Raw genomic sequence first — 17,634 nt, forward strand, 5'->3', positions numbered from 1 at the left:
CTGGTTTTGGAGATGATAGAATGTGAAAAGAATATGCCTCTTAGAATTGTTGAACTGTAATAGAACTCTGGGTAGTTCTTAGGAAGAATAGCCTTGGTTTTACTTTTCCGCCATAATTACCAACATTTTGGCTGAAAGGAAGCTATTTTGAGGAAATTTACAATATAATTTTAAGTCACAAAGCTTGTGAAAAATATAATTAAAAGATAAATTTATTGTGGTGTAAAACAATTTTGAAATCAATTTAATTTTTTCATGATACACATTTGAAGTGAACTTCTTGATTATGTCTCATATGCAGGGATAATTAAAGTGATAATCTATGCCGTACTGCATTTATATTGTTAGCATTTATTTTTATTTGTGGTTCTGTCCAATTAATGTATTGTTATGTGTGTTTTGGATCTTCACTGCTTGTCTTCCGTTCCATCACCTTCTTTCAAATCCTTTTTATCATTTATTTTTAACTTTTAGGCAATTTTGTGTTTCTCTTGTTCTATTTCTCTCAAAGCATTATCATTTGTGTTTATTTGAAAATTTATTTTTAGGTATTTGAAAATTTATTTTTAGGTATTTGAAAGGCAGTGTATGGTGGGGAGAGAGAGAGGGAAAGAGAAGGGAAGACAGACATTAAAAGAGATCTTCCATTTGCTGCCTCACACCTCAAATGCCTGCAATAGCCAGGGCTGTGTCAGGCAGAAGACAAGAGTGCAGAGATCAGTCTGGATCTCCTGTGAGTAGGAAGGACCTGAGCACTCAAGTCATCAGCTGCAGCCTCCCAGAGTGTACACTAACAGGAAGCTGGAATTAGAGCAGACCTGGGCACTGAACCCTGATACTCTGACATGAGATGTTGGTATCCCAAGTGACATCTCAACTGCTGGGCCAGACACCTGGCTCTATTAAAAGATTTTTGTTTTTTTTCACAGGTTCTCATTTCAAATAATGCCTTTTTTTTTTTAAGATTTATTTATTTGAAAGAGTTACACAGAGAGAGAAGGAGAGACAGAGGCAGAGGCAGAGGCAGAGGCAGAGACAGAGGCAGAGGCAGAGGGAGAGGGAGGTCTGCCACCCGCTGGTTCACTCCCCAGTTGGCCACAATTGGAGCTATGCCGATCTGAAGCCAGGAGCCAGGAGCTTCCTCTGGGTCTCCCACATGGGTACAGGGGCCCAAGGACTTGGGCCATCTTCCACTGCCTTCCCGGGCCACAGCAGAGAGCTAGATCGGAAATGGAGCAGCTGGGTCACAAACCGGCATCCAAAAGGGGTGTTGGCACTGCAGATGGCAGCCTAACCCGTTAGGCTATAGCACCCCCCCTCCCCCCTTTTTTTTTTAATTTGACAGGTAGAGTTAGACAGTAAGAGAGACAGAGAAAGGTCTTCCTTCTGCTGGTTCACCCCCCTAAATGGCCTCTACAGCCAGTGTTGCGCCGATCCGAAGCCAGGAGCCAGATGCTTCTTCCTGGTCTCCCATGCGGGTGCAGGGGCCCAAGCATTTAGGACATCCTCCAATGCCTTCCCGGGCCACAGCAGAGAGCTGGACTGGGAGCAACCGGGACTAGAACCTGTGCCCATATGGGATGCTGGAGCCTCAGGTGGACGATTAACCAAGTGAACTACGGCGCTGGCCTCAACTCCCCTCTTTTTTCTTAAAAAAAATTTTTTTTTTATTTGAGAAGCAGAGAGAGAAAGAGAGAGAGAGAGAGGAAAAAAAGCACATTACATCTGATTCACTTCCCAGATGCCTACAAGAGCTGGGTCTGAAACTGGGAGCCAGAAACTCAACCCAGGTTTTCACCTGTGTGACAGGAACCCGGCCACTTGACCGTCATGACTGACTGTAAGGATCTCCATTGGCAGGAAGCTGGAAACAGGAGCCAGAACCAGGAATCAAACCCAGGCACTCCGAGGCAGGTGTCTTAATTGTTTGGCTAAATGGCCGTATTCCCAAATCATCCTTTTTTCTTTTCTTTCTAAATCTTCATACCTCTACCCCCTTTCACCTCATTTGTAAATTTTTAACATTAATTTTTAAAAATAATTGTCTGCTTTCCTTGGTCTTTTATTGCAATATATTTTTTTTCAAATCTCTTTTTGGTGTCATGTCATTCTGGCAAGTTTTCCTGGACTGTAGGGAAATAATTATATACTTTATTCTCTCTCTCTCTCTCTCTTATTTATTTATTTATTTATTTGAGAGATAAAGTTACACACAGAGAACAGGAGAGACAGATCTTCCATCCTCTGGTTCATTCCCGAAATGGCTGCAATGGCCAGAGCTGGGTCGATCTGAAGTCAGGAGCGAGGAGCCAGGAGCTTCTTCCGGGTCTCTCATGTAGGTGCAGGGGCCCAAGGACTTGGGCCATCTTCCTATGCTTTCCCAGGTGCATTAGCAGGGAGCTGGATCAAAACTGGAGCAGCCAAGACTCGAACCGGTGCCCATATGGGATGCTGGCACTGCAGGTGGTAGTTTTACCTGCTAAGCTACAGTGCTGGCCCCTCTTTTTTCTTGTAACCTGTTTGGACTGGATTGAAGTACCATCTTTTTCTGTTGTGTATATACATAAAACTTCTGTACTTTGAAGGAAGGAGTGTGAATCAAGGCAGTCTTTTAGTTTCTTGGCTCTAAAGCTCGGTCTTTGGTTTAGGCTGTTGTAAAGATTGTACCTCCTGCTTTTCTGAGGCTTGCTTCCATTGTTCCTTCCTTGTGAACCCTCTCTCCTTTGTTATGCTTGTGTGTCTCCCTGCTCAGGTGAATTCTCCCAGCACTTTTTCCACAGCAAGTGGTTTGTCTTGGCATCCTTAAACCACATTACACTTTAACACCTTGCCTTTATGCATGAATTGGGTCTCACAAAATCCCCGCTTGGGTTTCTCTTCTGTTCTCAGATAGCCTGCTGCAGTTTCCAGTGAGTATGCAAGGCAGTTTAGGTGTTTATTATTCAGAGGGTCATCAGGGTAGTTCCCTTCTCTTCACTTCCTACTAATCATGTGATTACCAGCCTTGATGGTTGGTTCCTGTGTACTGACATTATGGATTTGTGAAGTTTTGCTGAATGTGGTATTCAAAGGTTTTTGCTTTTGCTATTCTTATTTGTCTGTCTGATTTTATCAACAAATAGAGGGAAATTTCAAAATGATTTCATACTGCCAGAGCCTTAATAGAATCTTTTTATTTTGTAAACTGCACATTCCAGAACGTTAGAGTGATTCCGTGAGTTTCTGCTGGGTTGGGACCTGCAGTTGGAAAAGTAACTTTCCATGCAGTCTATGGCTGTGCATCATGGTCCTTAGGGAAATACTGATCTTGAGTGCAAACTGTCGTGCTTCTGCGCATTTCTCCTTGGAGATGCTGTGTTTGCCCCCTCCACAATTCCCCTCAGTATCTGACTTTCAAAAAATAAAATGAGAAAACTGTTCTGAAATGTATCCATGGGTTAAAGAAGACCAATAGAAATTTATATATGGACTATACTGTTTTATAAACTCATTAATCTCCATAAAGTCTCTTTTATGGAGCATCTTTTTTATTGTATAACCATGTCTTTACCTTGAGGGATGTTTAAAGAAACAGCTGTATTTACTGTAAGGAGGTTGTTAAGGCATGCTTTTTTACATTACTATGTCCTCTTAACAAATTTCCATAGGAAAATAGTTTTTCCTCTCGGTATCAGGAGTTATAGTTGTTTTCTTTATTATTTGAATGATACAGAAACAATTAACAAATAATTCGTAAGTATATTTAATATACAAATAATTAAATGAAATGCATGGCTAAGGCTCAAACCATAATACTTGGTAAAAGGCAGAATTATTTTAGTGTTTTAACCTGGAAACTCCTGTAAATTTACATGCTTAGAGAGTACTATCCTCTTCCTTCTTAGTATATTCTTTCTCTTGTAACTTGTCAGACTCTTTTGCCTGCTGCTGCTAATAATAATCTTGAAAGGGAGTGCTAGAACATGGATAGATGATATAGTAATTTCTTAACTTGATGAAAATGTCTTTGTTTTCAGTTATGAAAAATCTAGGCTCTCTACCATGTCAAACATACTTTTACTTTTATTAGTTGCATATAGGAATATATCTTAAAGATACTAAAACATTTCTTAAAATGTGCAGAGTAGTATTTCTGTAATACTGCCTTTAATACAATAACATTTCAAATGGTTGGTTCTACTATTTAGAATAGAAATAATTCTATTGATTTAACTTGAGCCAGTGGAAGTATTATTCTAATAAATATACACACAATTGAAAATATCAGAATATCATTATAATTTTATTTTCTTATATCCTTTGAAAAGCACATATTTTTAAGAAAAAATATATTCCATTAGGAATTTGATGTTTAAAATAAAAAATCCATAAGATGTTCTGATGTTATCATGTAGTATCAAGTCAAAAAGTACAAAATTTCCAGGATGCAAACATGAATGCTGAAGTTAATTTTAGAAGTATAATGTTATAATACTACAATTATCCAGATTTGCCTCAATCCTCTGAAATGTGTTGTTAATATAAGTACAGCAAGGGTCCAGAGGCTGACTTACAAAGGAAGCATAGGGACAGAATGCCAGAAGCTGGGACAGGAATCAGTAAGAACTTGAACGGCTGCCGTTCTAGGGGTTCTGCGTAATGGGTAGAACTAGAACCCAGAGATACAGAGGCGAAAGTAGGCTGATAGGATCTGTCAGACCTCAGGTACTGTGTTGGCCCTGGGCTAGCACCCTAACGGTGACTGGATGAGTAACTGAGCCATTGTCACAGGCAGCATGAAGCCTCAGATCTCCACCTAAGGAATAATCTAGAGGTAGAAATTGAATGAACTCAATCTTGGGAAGAAAGAGATGTGTAAATTAGGAAATACAAGGTTGCGTAATTAGAACAGTTGAAGTAGTATGTGTCATCACTACATTTCTATACAACATATTATTAAGTGAAACGTTATTATAGAAAATACAGGGAACATTAAAATGATCATAATCTAAGAGTACAAGTAGGAGGGACAATTTTTTTTTCTGTCTTTCCTTCAGAAAGTTGCCTATTTTTTTGTTAAGTGGTAACTTTTGACTCCTTAACTTTGTAAGAGTTGGCCTAACAACATTTTTTGTTTAGTTCCTGGGACAACAACGAATCTTCTTCAAGAAGACTATCCTTAGTATTCACCCTGTGTGACTTCCTGGCCTGATGGACTTGGCTGATTTTCTGAGCAATGGGATGCCAATAAATGTCAAATTTGGAAGTAAGCATAACATAAGATTATTCATGGAAGTCAAGTGAATTTATTGTAAAATAGACTAACTGTAAGAGCAAATCTACAATACTTTGATGAAGTCTCATAAAAGAAAAATGTCTTGACACTTCTGTAGTTATCAAAATCTCTACAACACCTTAAGGGAATTAACAGTTCCTCTGACAGTAGCATTTCGTCTCTCAGAAGGTAGTACCTTATGACAGTGAACATATACTGGTTAGCTACTGAAAGTCACTTAAAGATTAAGTATATATTTATATTCAAGGAAATACAGTTAAATTCTGGCAAGCTGTCTCTGATTATAAAGGGGGCCTCCTCCAATGCCAGGCATTTATGGGAATTATGGACCAAATGGGTTAATCCTTTTCCTTGCAAAAGAATTGATAAGAATTTTCTCAAAGGTTGTGTCATAATTCTCTTGTGATTCAAATGGAGGCATAAAGCATCCAAGGTTTTCTTTCTCTCAGAAAGTGATAGTTAAGAATTAGACTATACAGAAGGACACAGATATAAAGGAGCACACCACCTTCACTTTGTGGGCTCAACAGTGGCACGGCTTCATGCCCTCTTATTTGCTGAAATTCAATTTTACACTAAAGTCATGAGAAAAATAATTATATTGCTTAATTTTCTGAATGTACTTTTGAAAACTCTAGCATTAAATTCCATTTTTTTTTTGCTTTATTATCTTGATAACTGCACTGGAATGTCAGTTCTATGAAGACAGGGGACTTTGTTTCTTCTGTTCATTGCTGAATCCTCGTGTCTAAAAGACTGCATGACACAGAGTCGGTCTTAAAGAATCAATGGATGAGTGAATGAATGACTGTGCTAAGGGAGTGAATTGGGTGTTTGTTCTACAATCTCATGAAGGAAAATATATCTTGCGGGACCCTGATGATAAGGGGGTGATGCTAAAGAAACTGATGATTTTTATTTTATCCAGGAGGTTTACCATGCACTGAAACAAGAAACAGAATCCCAACTATTTCATGCATCTGTCCTCCGTTTTGGGCTTATAAATGGCTTATATTTCCTAAAGTGGAATGTTTGTCATGTGATGATATTAGAAAGTAATGTGTTTTGGCATGTTATTGGCATGAATAGTTCTAGGCAGAAATACATATTTCATTCAGCATGCAAGCTTTTCCTAATCCAACAGAAAACTCACCTAATTTCCCTATGGCAAGTCACTTCTATGAGCAGGAATAATAAACTATGAGGCTAACAGAAACTTGATTATACACTTCTTATTTTTAAAAAACTTTATTCACTTTCTTTATTTACTTTGCTTTACTCTCCAAATGCCCCAAACAGCTGGGACAGGTCCAGGTTGAAGGCAGAAGCCTGAAAATCAACCTAGGTCTCTTACATGGCTGACAGAGACCCAAATACTTGAGCTACCACCTGGTGCGACACAAGGTGGACATTAGCAGGAAGCTAGCTCGGAAGCAGAGGAATTGGGTTTCAAACTTGGCACTCTGCTGTGAGATGTGGGCATTACAAGTAGGGAGTTAACTACTGTGGCAAACACCTGCCCTTTATTTCCTATTTGTGGCTTAGGTTATTACATCAGCAAAGTTGAGTAACGAAACTAAAACTTTTCTGGATCTACAGAAATATCCATATATAATATATATGTATGGATACATATGTATTTGCTTATTTTATTATTTGCGAGGCAGAGTCACACGCAGAGAAAGGCAGAGAAAGAGAGACCTCCTCCCCTAGCTCATCCACGTCTCCGTGTGAGTGGCAGGGAACCCAAACACTTCAGCTGCCCCTGCTGATTCCCAGGGTGTGCATCTCCAAGAAGCAAGATTCAGGAGCCTGAGCTGGAATTCAAACCCAGGCATTCCCATGTGGAATGTAGGCACGTTGAGGGCCATGCCAAATGCCTACCTCATATCTGTATTTTGAATAATGAAATACTTACTGTGTGTAATGCTGAAAGTTGGAGTTTCCACATTGAAGCTGTGCTTTGCACATATTAAACATCTTAGTTACATTATTATTATTATTTTGAATCTACCATTCAGTTGCTTAAATGTTCAGTTAAGACTTGGCTTTAAAAAATACTGAAAGTAAGCATGACCTGGGTGAAAATAGTAGAAATATTGTGTGAGCTCCTTAGATATCTGTAATCTACATTATCAATTGAGACAATTTCAGTAGCAAATTTAGATTGTTATTCCTTCCCTTACTAACTTTTAAAACTACACTTAGGGGCTGATTTTGTGGTGAAGCAGGTAAAGCTGCCTCCTGGGGTGCTGGCATCCCACATGGGTGCCAATTTGAGTCCTGGCTGCTTTACTTCCGATCCAGCTCTTTGCTGTGGCCTGGGAAAGCAGTGGAAGATGGCCCAAGTTCTTGGGCCCCTGCACCCATGTGTGAGACAGGGAAGAAGCTCCTGGCTCCTGGCTTTGGATCGACACAGCTCTGGCTGTTGCGGCCAATTGGGGAGTGAACCAGCGGATGGAAGACCTCTCTCTGTCTCTCCTCTCTCTGTGTAACTCTGACCTTTCTTTCTTTCTTTCTTTCTTTCTTTCTTTCTTTCTTTCTTTCTTTCTTTCTTTCTTTCTTTCTTTCTTTCTTTCTTTCTTTCTTTCTTTCTTTTTAAGATTTATTTATTTTACTTGAAAGTCAGAGTTACACATGAGGATAATAATATCTGATTTTCTGGATCATTATGATAGTAAATTTCAAAAGATTTATGTAAATAAGATTGCACATTTACAACTATGCATTTGATAAGTGATCAAGTATGGTAGCTATTATACAATTAGTATGAAGACTATTATTATCATCTAGTCTATCTGGGTACTCCATGGATTCTCTCTAGAAATCTATCCTTTCCAAATAACGAATTTTTTAAAATACCCTTAGCATCTCATGTAATAGTTTGTTCTATGGTTAAAATCTTACCTTCTTAGCCTCTATTTTATCAAGTATCTGAAGAAGGAGGAAAAATATTTTCTCATTACTCATTAAAACAATAATGCAGATTGTCAGAATGTTCTTCCTTGTAATGGTCTGCTATTGCTTTTGCCTTAATCTTTCTTCATTCGTCCTGGTTCTGTCGTGTTGGCTCCTGATTCATTTCTCTAAACAATTATCAGGAAAGATCAGATCCTTTAAAATCACAAATTCAGAGACAAAGTATATAGTGTTTTCCAAGTTCTAGGAAAGATATGTTTGATTTTTTTTTTTTTTTTGACAGGCAGAGTTAGACAGTGAGAAAGATAGAGAAAGGTCTTCCTTTTTCCATTGGTTCACTCCCCAGGTGGCTGCTATGGCCTGCGCGCTGCGCCGATCCGATCCGGGTGCAGGGCCCAAAGACCTGGGCCATCCTCCACTGCCCTCCTGGGCCGCAGCAGAGAGCTGGCCTGGAAGAGCAGCAACTAGGACAGAATTTGGCGCCCCAACCGGGACTAGAACCCAGGGTGCCCGTGCTGCAGGCAGAGGATTAGCCTAGTGAGCCGCAGTGCTGGCCAGAAAGATATATTTGTAATGAAAAATATCAAGTAGGATTTCTATCAGGGCCATACTAATGTGATTAAAAAGGGCAAAAAGTCTTTATCATGCTATATTATGTTATCAGCTAATAGCTTTTTAACCCTGCAAGTGTTTTCACTAAGATCTGGAACCAAACTAGGATGCTCATTCTCACCATTACTGTTAAGTACAGTTCTGGAAGTTTTAGCTAGAGCCATTAGACAAGAAAAAGAAATCAAAGGAATGCAAATGGGAAAGCAGGAAGTCCAATTTTTATTGTTTACAGATGATATAAACCTATACAAGGGAACCAAAATATTCCACTGAGAGACTATTGGAGAGTTTGGCAAAGTTGAAGGATATATAATCCATATATAAAAATTAATAGCTTTTGTATACACAGACAATGCCATGGCTGAGAAAGAACTTGTAGGATCAGTCCCATTCACAATTACTACAAAAATTTTAAATACCTTGAAATAAATTTAACATAGGGTGTGAAAGATCTCTACAATGAAAATAAAAAACATTGAGGAAAGAAATAGAAGACAAACAGAAAAAATGGAAAAATTTTCCATGTTCATGGATTAGAATTAATATTATCAAAATGTCCATATTACTCAAAGCAATTTACAGATTAATTGTTATCCCAATCAAAATACCAAAGAAAGTTCTTCTCAGATCTAGAAAAAAATGATAATAAAATTCATATAGAATCACAAGAGACCCCCAACAGCTAAAGCAATATTAAACAACAAACACAAAGCAGGAGACATCATAATACCAGGCTTCAAGACATATTATAGAGTAGTTGTAATCAAAACAGCCTGGTATGAAATGAGAATTAACATGTGACCCAGTGGGGCAGATTAGAGACCCTGAAATTAATCCATGCATCTACAGCCAACTGATCTTTGACAAATTTGCTAAACTCATTTGCTGGGGAAAGGACAGTCTCTTCAACAACACATGCTGGGAAAATTGTATCTCTGAATGCAGACATATGAAACAAGACCCCTACCTCACAGCCTGTACAAAAATCGACTCACAGTGGGTCAGGGATCTAAATCTAAGATCTGAAACCACCAAATTACTAGAGGAAAACATAGGGGAAGTGCTGTTAAGATGTTAGCATTGGTAAAGACTTATTGGATAAGACCACAGAAGCACAGGCAATAAAGATAAAAATAGAAAAATGGGATTGCATCAAGCTAAGAAGAAACACTCAACAAAGAGACAACCAACAGAATGGGAGAAAATATTTGCAAACTACATATCTGATAAAGGTTTTTTTTTTTTTTTTTTTTTTTTTTTTGACAGACAGAGTTAGAGAGACAGAGAGAAAGGTCTTCCTTTTTCCGTTGGTTCACCCCCTAAATGGCCGCTATGGCTGGCGTGCTGCGCTGATCTGAAGCCAGGAGCCAGGTACTTCCTCCCAGTCTCCCATGCGGGTGCAGGGCCCAAGCTCTTGGGCCATCCTCCACTGCACTCCCGGGGCCACAGCAGAGAGCTGGATTGGAAGAGGAACAACCGATACTAGTACCTGGCGCTCCAACCGGGACTAGAACCTGGGGTGCCGGCGCTGCAGGCAGAGGATTAGCCTAGTGAGCTGTGGTGCCGGCCCGATAAAGGATTAATATCTAGGATAGATAAGGAAATCAAGAAACTCAACAACAAAAGAGCAGTTCAGCTAAGTAGTGGGCTAAGGATATGAATACACACTTTTTAAAGAATGAAATGCAAATAGCTAACAGGTATGTGAGAAGATGCTCAGGATCATTAGCCATCAAGGAAATGCAAATAAAAGCACAATGAAGTTTCATCTCACCTCAGTTAGGATGGCTGTCATCTAAAAAGCTAAAAACAAAATTGCTGGTGAGGATTTAGGGGTAGAGGTAGCCTAATACACTGTTGGTAGGATTGTAAACTGGTGCAGTGGTTATGGAAGAAAGTATGAAGATTCCTCCTAAATCTAAAAATAGATCTACCTTTATGATCCACCATTCCATTCCTGGGAATTTATTCAAAGGAACTGAAATCAGCATATGAAAGTATCGCTGCCCACATGTTTATAGCTGCTCAACTCACAATAAGTTATAGAACCAACGCAGATGTGCATCGACTGAAGGCTGAATAAAGAAACTGTGTTGGGGCTGGCACTGTGGCATAGTGGGGTAAGGCTCCACCTCAGGCACTGGCATCCCATATGGGTGCCAGTTCATGTCCGGTCTGTTCCTCTTTGGATCTAGCTCACTGCTATGGCGTGGGAGAGCAGTGGAACATGGTCCAAGTGCTTGGGCCCCTGCATCCACATGGGGGACCCAAAGGAAGCTCCTGGCTCCTGGCTTCAGATTGGCTCAGCTTCAGCCATTGTGGCTATTTGGGGAGTGAACCAGTGGATGGAAGACTTTTCTCTCTGTCTCTTTCTCCCTCTGTCTGTACCTCTACCCCTCAAATAAATAAATGAAATCTTTAAAAGAATTGTGGTATATATACACAATGGAATACTACTCAGCCATGAAAAATAACGAAATCCTGTCTTTTGTAGCAACATGGATGAAATTAGAGACCATTATGTTTAGTGAAATAAGCCAATACCAAAAATACAGATATCAAATGTTTTCCCTTATTTGTGTTAACTAATATACAGAGTATAAAAAAAAGTAATCAAAATTAACATTTTGAGATTTGATTATTGTTTATAACCCTTGTCTTTACTCTAGAGGAATGGTGGTTTTTCTACTTACTATTTGTTGCATTCTTTATTTAGTGGAGAGTTAAACTTGTGATTATAAAGTAAATTTATTTATTTATTTATTTATTTATTTATTTATTTATTTATTTATTTGATAGGACAGTGAGAGAGAGAGAGACAGAGAGAAAGGTCTTCCTTTGCCGTTGGTTCACCCTCTAATGGCCGCTGCGGCCGGCGCGCTGCAGCCGGTGCACCGCGCTGATCTGATGGCAGGAGCCAGGTGCTTCTCCTGGTCTCCCATGGGGTGCAGGGCCCAAGCACTTGAGCCATCCTCCACTGCACTCCCTGGCCACAGCAGAGAGCTAGCCTGGAAGAGGGGCAATCGGGACAGAATCCGGTGCCCCGACTGGGACTAGAACCCGGTGTGCGGGCGCCGCAAGGCGGAGGATTAGCCTAGTGAGCCGCGGCGCCGGCCATAAAGTAAATTTAAACTGTGTCTTTGTTGGGGCCAGCGCTGTGGCATGTCTCTCTGCTAATGGACTGGGAAAGCAGTAGAAGATGGCTCAAGTCCTTGGGCCCCTGCATCCACATGGGAGACCCGGAAAAAGCTCCCAGCTCCTGGCTTCAGATTGGCACAGCTCCGGCTGTTGCAGCCATCTGGGGAGTGAACCAGCTGGTGGAAGACCCCTCTCCCTGTCTCTCTTTCTGCCTCTGCCTCTCTCTAACTCTGCCTTTCAAATAAATAAATAAATCTTAAAATAAAGTATGTTATTGTAAAAATTAAATGAAAAATAAGAAAGGAAGGAGAAGGGAAGGGGAATGGAAGGGGGAGGGCGAAAGGGTAGGATGGGAAGTATCATTATGTTATTATTTTTTCTTTTTTCTTTTTCTCTTTTAAATATTTATTTATTTATTTGAAAGCCAGAGTTACAGAGAGGCACCAGCAGAGAGAGAGAGAGAGAGAGAGAGAGAGAGGTCTTCTATCCACTGGTTTGCTCTTCCGAGGGCCACATGACCGAAGCTTCGCCGACCTGAAGCCAGGAGCCAGGAGCTTCTTCTGGGTCTCTTGCGCGGGTTGCAGGAGTCCAAGTACCTGGGCCATCTTCCACTGCTTTCCCAGGCCATAGCAGAGAGCTGGATCAGAAGTGGAGCAGCCAGAACTCGAACTGGCGCTGTTTTGGGATGCTGGCACTGCAGGCGATGGCTCTAACAGCTACTCATTATGTTCTTAAAACTGTATAGATGAAATACATGAAATTTGTTACCTTTATATAAATAAAAAAGTGATCTAAAAAATAACTGCCAGTTACTATCTAATTTATTGTACTTTTAATGGAGGTGAATATTGTTATGAAAACATATTCACCACCCTGAAAATTAGTTAAATAAGAAATACCGTATCAAACATAATAAAAACTGTTCTTCAAAAAAAGGAAGCCGTACAAATGGCCAATAGGTACATGAAAAATTCTCAACATTAAAAATTATCAGGGGAATACAAATCAAAACCACAATGAGATATCACTTCACTGCAGTTAGGCTGGTTATTATCAAAGACACAAAAGATAACAAGTATTGTCAGGATGTGGAGAAAAGGGAACTGCCGCACGCTGGTGGTGGGAATGTAAATTAGTACAACAATTGTACAAAACAGTATGGGAGGATTTCCTCAACAATCTAAAAATAGAACAACCATATGATATAGCTATCCCACTCCTGGGTATATATTGAAGGGAAATGAAATAACCCTTTTTGAAGAGATTTTTGAAATCCTGTGTTGTTTTGACAATAACCAAGAAATGGAAACAACTGAATTGTCCATTCAGGGATGAGTGGATAAAGAAAATGTGGTATGTGTACACAGTGGAATACTATGGAGTCATTAGGATGATATCACGTCATTTACAACAGCACAGATGGAACTGGAATCCATTATGTTGAGTGAAAGAAGCCAGGCACAGAAAGATAAGTACTGAGTGATTTCAGTCATGTGGAATGCATAACAGTTGATCTCATAGAAACTGAGAATATAATGGTGGTTACTAGAGGCTGGGGATGGTAAGGGGAAGTGGAGATGGAGAAAGATTAATTTGTGCTAAATTATAGCTATATAAGAGTAATAAGTTCTAGTGTTTCATTGTACATTAGATTTAAACTTAATAATGGTAATATACAGTATATTTTTTCTAAAAAGAAAAATCTTAAAAAATTATTTTGAATATTTTCCCTATGAATAAGTATTAAATGTTTGCCCTGATTGGACAATACATAGTATATATGTGTGTAGAAATATCACATGAAAACCCACAGATATATACAATTTTCATGCCAGTTAAACATGTTTAAGTTTATTTTTAAAAATACATCTATTTTGGTATAAAATATTTTTGAAATCCTTGCAAAGTTTTGTATAATATGCATTTTCTATGAACTTTTTTGAAGACCCATGTATACCTCACACTGAAGACTGGTGCTGTCTACATGTTTCATGTTGGATTTTGATTCTTTTTTTTAAAACTTTTATTTAGTAAATATAAATTTCCAAAGTACAGTTTATGGATTACAATGGCTTTTTCCCCTCCATAACTTCCCTCCCACCCGCACCCCTCCCATCTCCCGCTCCCTCTCCCATTCCATTCACATCAAGATTCATTTTCAATTATCCTTATATACAGAAGATCGATTTAGTACATATTAAGTAAAGATTTCATCAGTTTGCACCCACACAGAGCATAAAGTGTCAACCATTAACATGTTTTTGAGTTTTGAGGTTTAAATAGCCCTAGGGACATGATGGTCTTTGCATTCAGAAAGCCTCCCCTATGAGAGGGAAGGCCATCAGCAGTTATGAAATTGCAAATGTGGGGCAGGTAATGTGATTCAGTGGGTTAAGATGCCACTTGGGGTGTCTGCATCCCATATCAGTGTGCTTGGGATTGGATCTCACTTCCGCTTCAGGTTCCAGCTTCCTGCTCATGCACACCCTGGGAAGCAGCAGATGGTGGCTCAGGTGCTTAGGTCCCTGCCACCCATGTGGGAGGCTCAGGTGGAGTTCCTGATTCCTGGGTGTGGCCTCTCCCCACTCCAAATGTTGTGGGCAGTTGAAAAGTAAACCAAAAGATGGAAGATCTTGATTTTTTTTTCTCTTTCTCTCTTTCACATTCTTTCTTTCTTTCTTTCTCTCCTTGCCTCCTTCTCTTTCTTTCCTGTCCTTCTCAGGTATTTTTAAAAGTAACCTTAAAAAATTGCAAATGTAGGCCGGCGCTGCGCTCACTAGGCTAATCCTCCGCCTTGCGGCGCCGGCACACTGGGTTCTAGTCCCGGTCGGGGCGCCGGATTCTGTCCCGGTTGCCCCTCTTCCAGGGCAGCTCTCTGCTGTGGCCAGGGAGTGCAGTGGAGGATGGCCCAAGTGCTTGGGCCCTGCACCCCATGGGAGACCAGGAGAAGCACCTGGCTCCTGGCAAAAAAAAAAAAAAAAAAAAAAAAAAAAAAATTGCAAATGTAATGAGTATTATTACCATAGAGCAAGTTTCTTGATAAAAGTGGGGATTGGATAAGATGTCTCCAACAGAGTGAAACAGTTTACAAGGAAGCCTCACCATTAGATATCTTGCAGTGTAGAAGATGAGATAGATCCTAATATGAAACATCAGACTCATGTAGGTATATGTAGATATGCAGATGTAAAGTTTCAAAAAATTTTTTTTGAGATAACTTTGGTTCTTAGAGGGAAGAGGAGCATCCATGAAATAATTCTTTTCCCTTGTCAAATGTTAGGCCAATTTCACATTCTATCAAAGATCTTATTTTCCTTTTGGATCAATCTGAACCATGTTAAAAACAGATCTTCAGATATCTGATGGTTCCTATGTATCACTAAAGAGTTATCAAAGTAGTAGTCCAAATATCTTTTTAAAGTTTTATGAGGGTCCAGAAATGCTTCATGGTATTTTTACTACCTGATTGATATCTCAGTATGTAATAAAATATAACTCAGCATTGCTTACGCACATAAACCAGGTGTCAAAGAACAAATTAAGTAGATTGACTGAATTTAGCTAGAATTCAACAGTTATTAAAATAAAGTTTGAGAGCACACCCTGCATTCAGATACTGTTCCATACAGAAAAGAATCAGAGCTCCCTGGAGAAAAGGGGTATCCCCAGGAGTTGATAGAGGAAGTGTAAGATGAACCTGGAATAAAAATCTTGTTGTAACAGAAGGTGAGGGAGAACTAAAAATAACAAACAAGCAAAAAGTTATCTTACAGGACCACAGAATCTAGTTTTAGAGGGTTCCAACTGGCTAAATCTGGGAAATTTGAACATCAAAATAATGAAGTCCAATAAGCAATGGTAACCCAGTGGGAAAAGATGCCACACTGGAATGAGGGGCTCCATCCTGGTAATCACTTAATGATGGAAGGCAGGGAGGAAACAGGAGGCAGATAAGACCCCTTATCACAGTAGAATGCTGAGGTTTGACTGCTAAATGTGGAGACAGTGCTGGTATTGCAAAGTCAGCCTTTAGCAGATATCATAGTGAGGATCTGATGAGGAAAGAATTATCAATTAATATTAAATCTAGAGATCAGAATATTTGTATAATCTTGAAGAACCTGCCCATAGATTGTTTCTTAGCTACATGGGAAAAATTAGTGACTACATAGTGGAGAAAACAGCATAATGTCAGGTGACAAAAATTAATTTAACTTATAGGGGCAGATGGACATTGTATGCTCTATGCTAACTGCAGATGTATAACCTGAATCTGATCATGAGGCAATATCTGGTAAACCTAAAACGAGGAATATTCTGTTAGGATGCAAGAGAACTCTATCATTAAAAGTACCAATACTATAATAGATAAAGGCTAAGGAAATGTTCCAACTTAAAGAAAGGCAATTAGGATAGACAAATCAGTGTCTAAATCTAGACTGAATCTTGAACAGAGGAGTGTCATAAAGGAAAATATTGGGACAAGTGATAAAACTGGAAAATGATTGACTTAATAGAAGTAACTTATCTATTTTAACTGCTGAAGTTAGTAATTGCACTGTGGTTAAGTAAGATAATATCCTTATTTGTAAGAAATATACACTAAAGCAATTGGGGAAAGAATGTTACTTATGCTGTAACATTTTAAAACACATACACACACAGATCAAATTATAAAGCAAATGGAATAAAAATTTAGCCAGAGGAGAAAGGATGTATGGAATTTTTGTACCATTTTAATTTTTGTAAGTTTGAAATTATTTCCAAATAAAAAGTTTTAAAAATCCACTGTTTCTTAAAATTATTTTTACTTAAGGAAGGGGAGGGGTGAGGGAAAGAGAGAGCATATGCATGAGAGTGACAGAAGGCTCCCATCCACTGGTTTATTCCCCAGATGCCACTGGACCAGGGAGAAGCTGTGAGCTAGAAATAGGTGGTAGGTAGGGACTGGGGCCTGCAGTGCTGGCATCCCATATGGGTGCCAGTTCTAGCGCCAGCTGTTCTGCTTCCTATCCAGCTCTCTGCTATGGCCTGGGAAAGCAACAGAGGATGGCCCAAGTCCTTGCACCCCTGCACCTGCATGGGAGACCAGGAAGAAGTTCCTGGCTTTGGATTGGCGCAGTTCCAGCCATTGCGGCCATCTGGGGGGTGAACCAGCAGATGGAAGACATTCTCTCTCTCTCTCTCTCTCTCTCTCTCTCTCTCTCTCTGCCTCTGCCTCCCTCTAACTCTGCCTTTCAAATAAATTAATTAATTAATTAATTAATCTTTAAAATAAAAAAGAAACGAGTGGTAGGAAACCGATTAGCTGAACCTGTTTGCTCGCAGGACCTGCATTAGCAGAAAGCTGGACTTGGGAGTCTATCAGGGATAGAACCCAGGCACTCCAATATGGGATGTGAGCATCTTTTTTTTTTTTTAAAGATTATATTTACTTGAGAGGTAGAATTACAGACAGAGAGAGGGAGAAACAGAGAGAAAGGTCTTCCATCTGCTGGTTCACTCCCCAAATTGTTGCAATGGCTGGAGCTGAGCCAATCTGGAGCCAAGAGCCAGGAGCCAGGAGCTTTCTCTGGGTCTCCCACGTGGGTGCAGGAGCCCAAGCACTTGGGCCATCTTCTGCTGCTTTCCCAGGCCATAAGCAAAGAGTTGGATTGGAAGAAGAGCAGCCAGGACTTGAAGCTGCACCC

The 17,634-nt window shown here is 39.7% G+C and overlaps 1 long non-coding RNA gene across 10 annotated transcripts in view; it reads left to right on the top strand.

The window, feature by feature from the left end:
- LOC149124524 (uncharacterized) overlaps nt 1-17,634 on the top strand; it is a 282,718-nt gene that overhangs the window by 12,500 nt on the left and 252,584 nt on the right. For 2 of the 10 annotated variants that reach the window (XR_016212780.1, XR_016212775.1), the window contains one exon: nt 12,369-12,686. The exons of 5 other annotated variants lie outside the window; for them this stretch is intronic. This is a non-coding gene — a long non-coding RNA (uncharacterized LOC149124524). Of the gene's footprint in view, nt 1-1,809; nt 1,911-5,118; nt 5,242-12,368; nt 12,687-17,634 lie in introns of those variants that run through there. 3 more of the 10 variants (XR_016212779.1, XR_016212777.1, XR_016212774.1) reach the window with 3 other exon arrangements.

The sequence above is a fragment of the Oryctolagus cuniculus genome, chromosome 9 (assembly GCF_051225735.1).
Source record: "Oryctolagus cuniculus isolate XC-2025 breed Fujian yellow rabbit chromosome 9, ASM5122573v1, whole genome shotgun sequence".
In the NCBI taxonomy this organism is placed as follows: Eukaryota; Metazoa; Chordata; class Mammalia; order Lagomorpha; family Leporidae; genus Oryctolagus; species Oryctolagus cuniculus.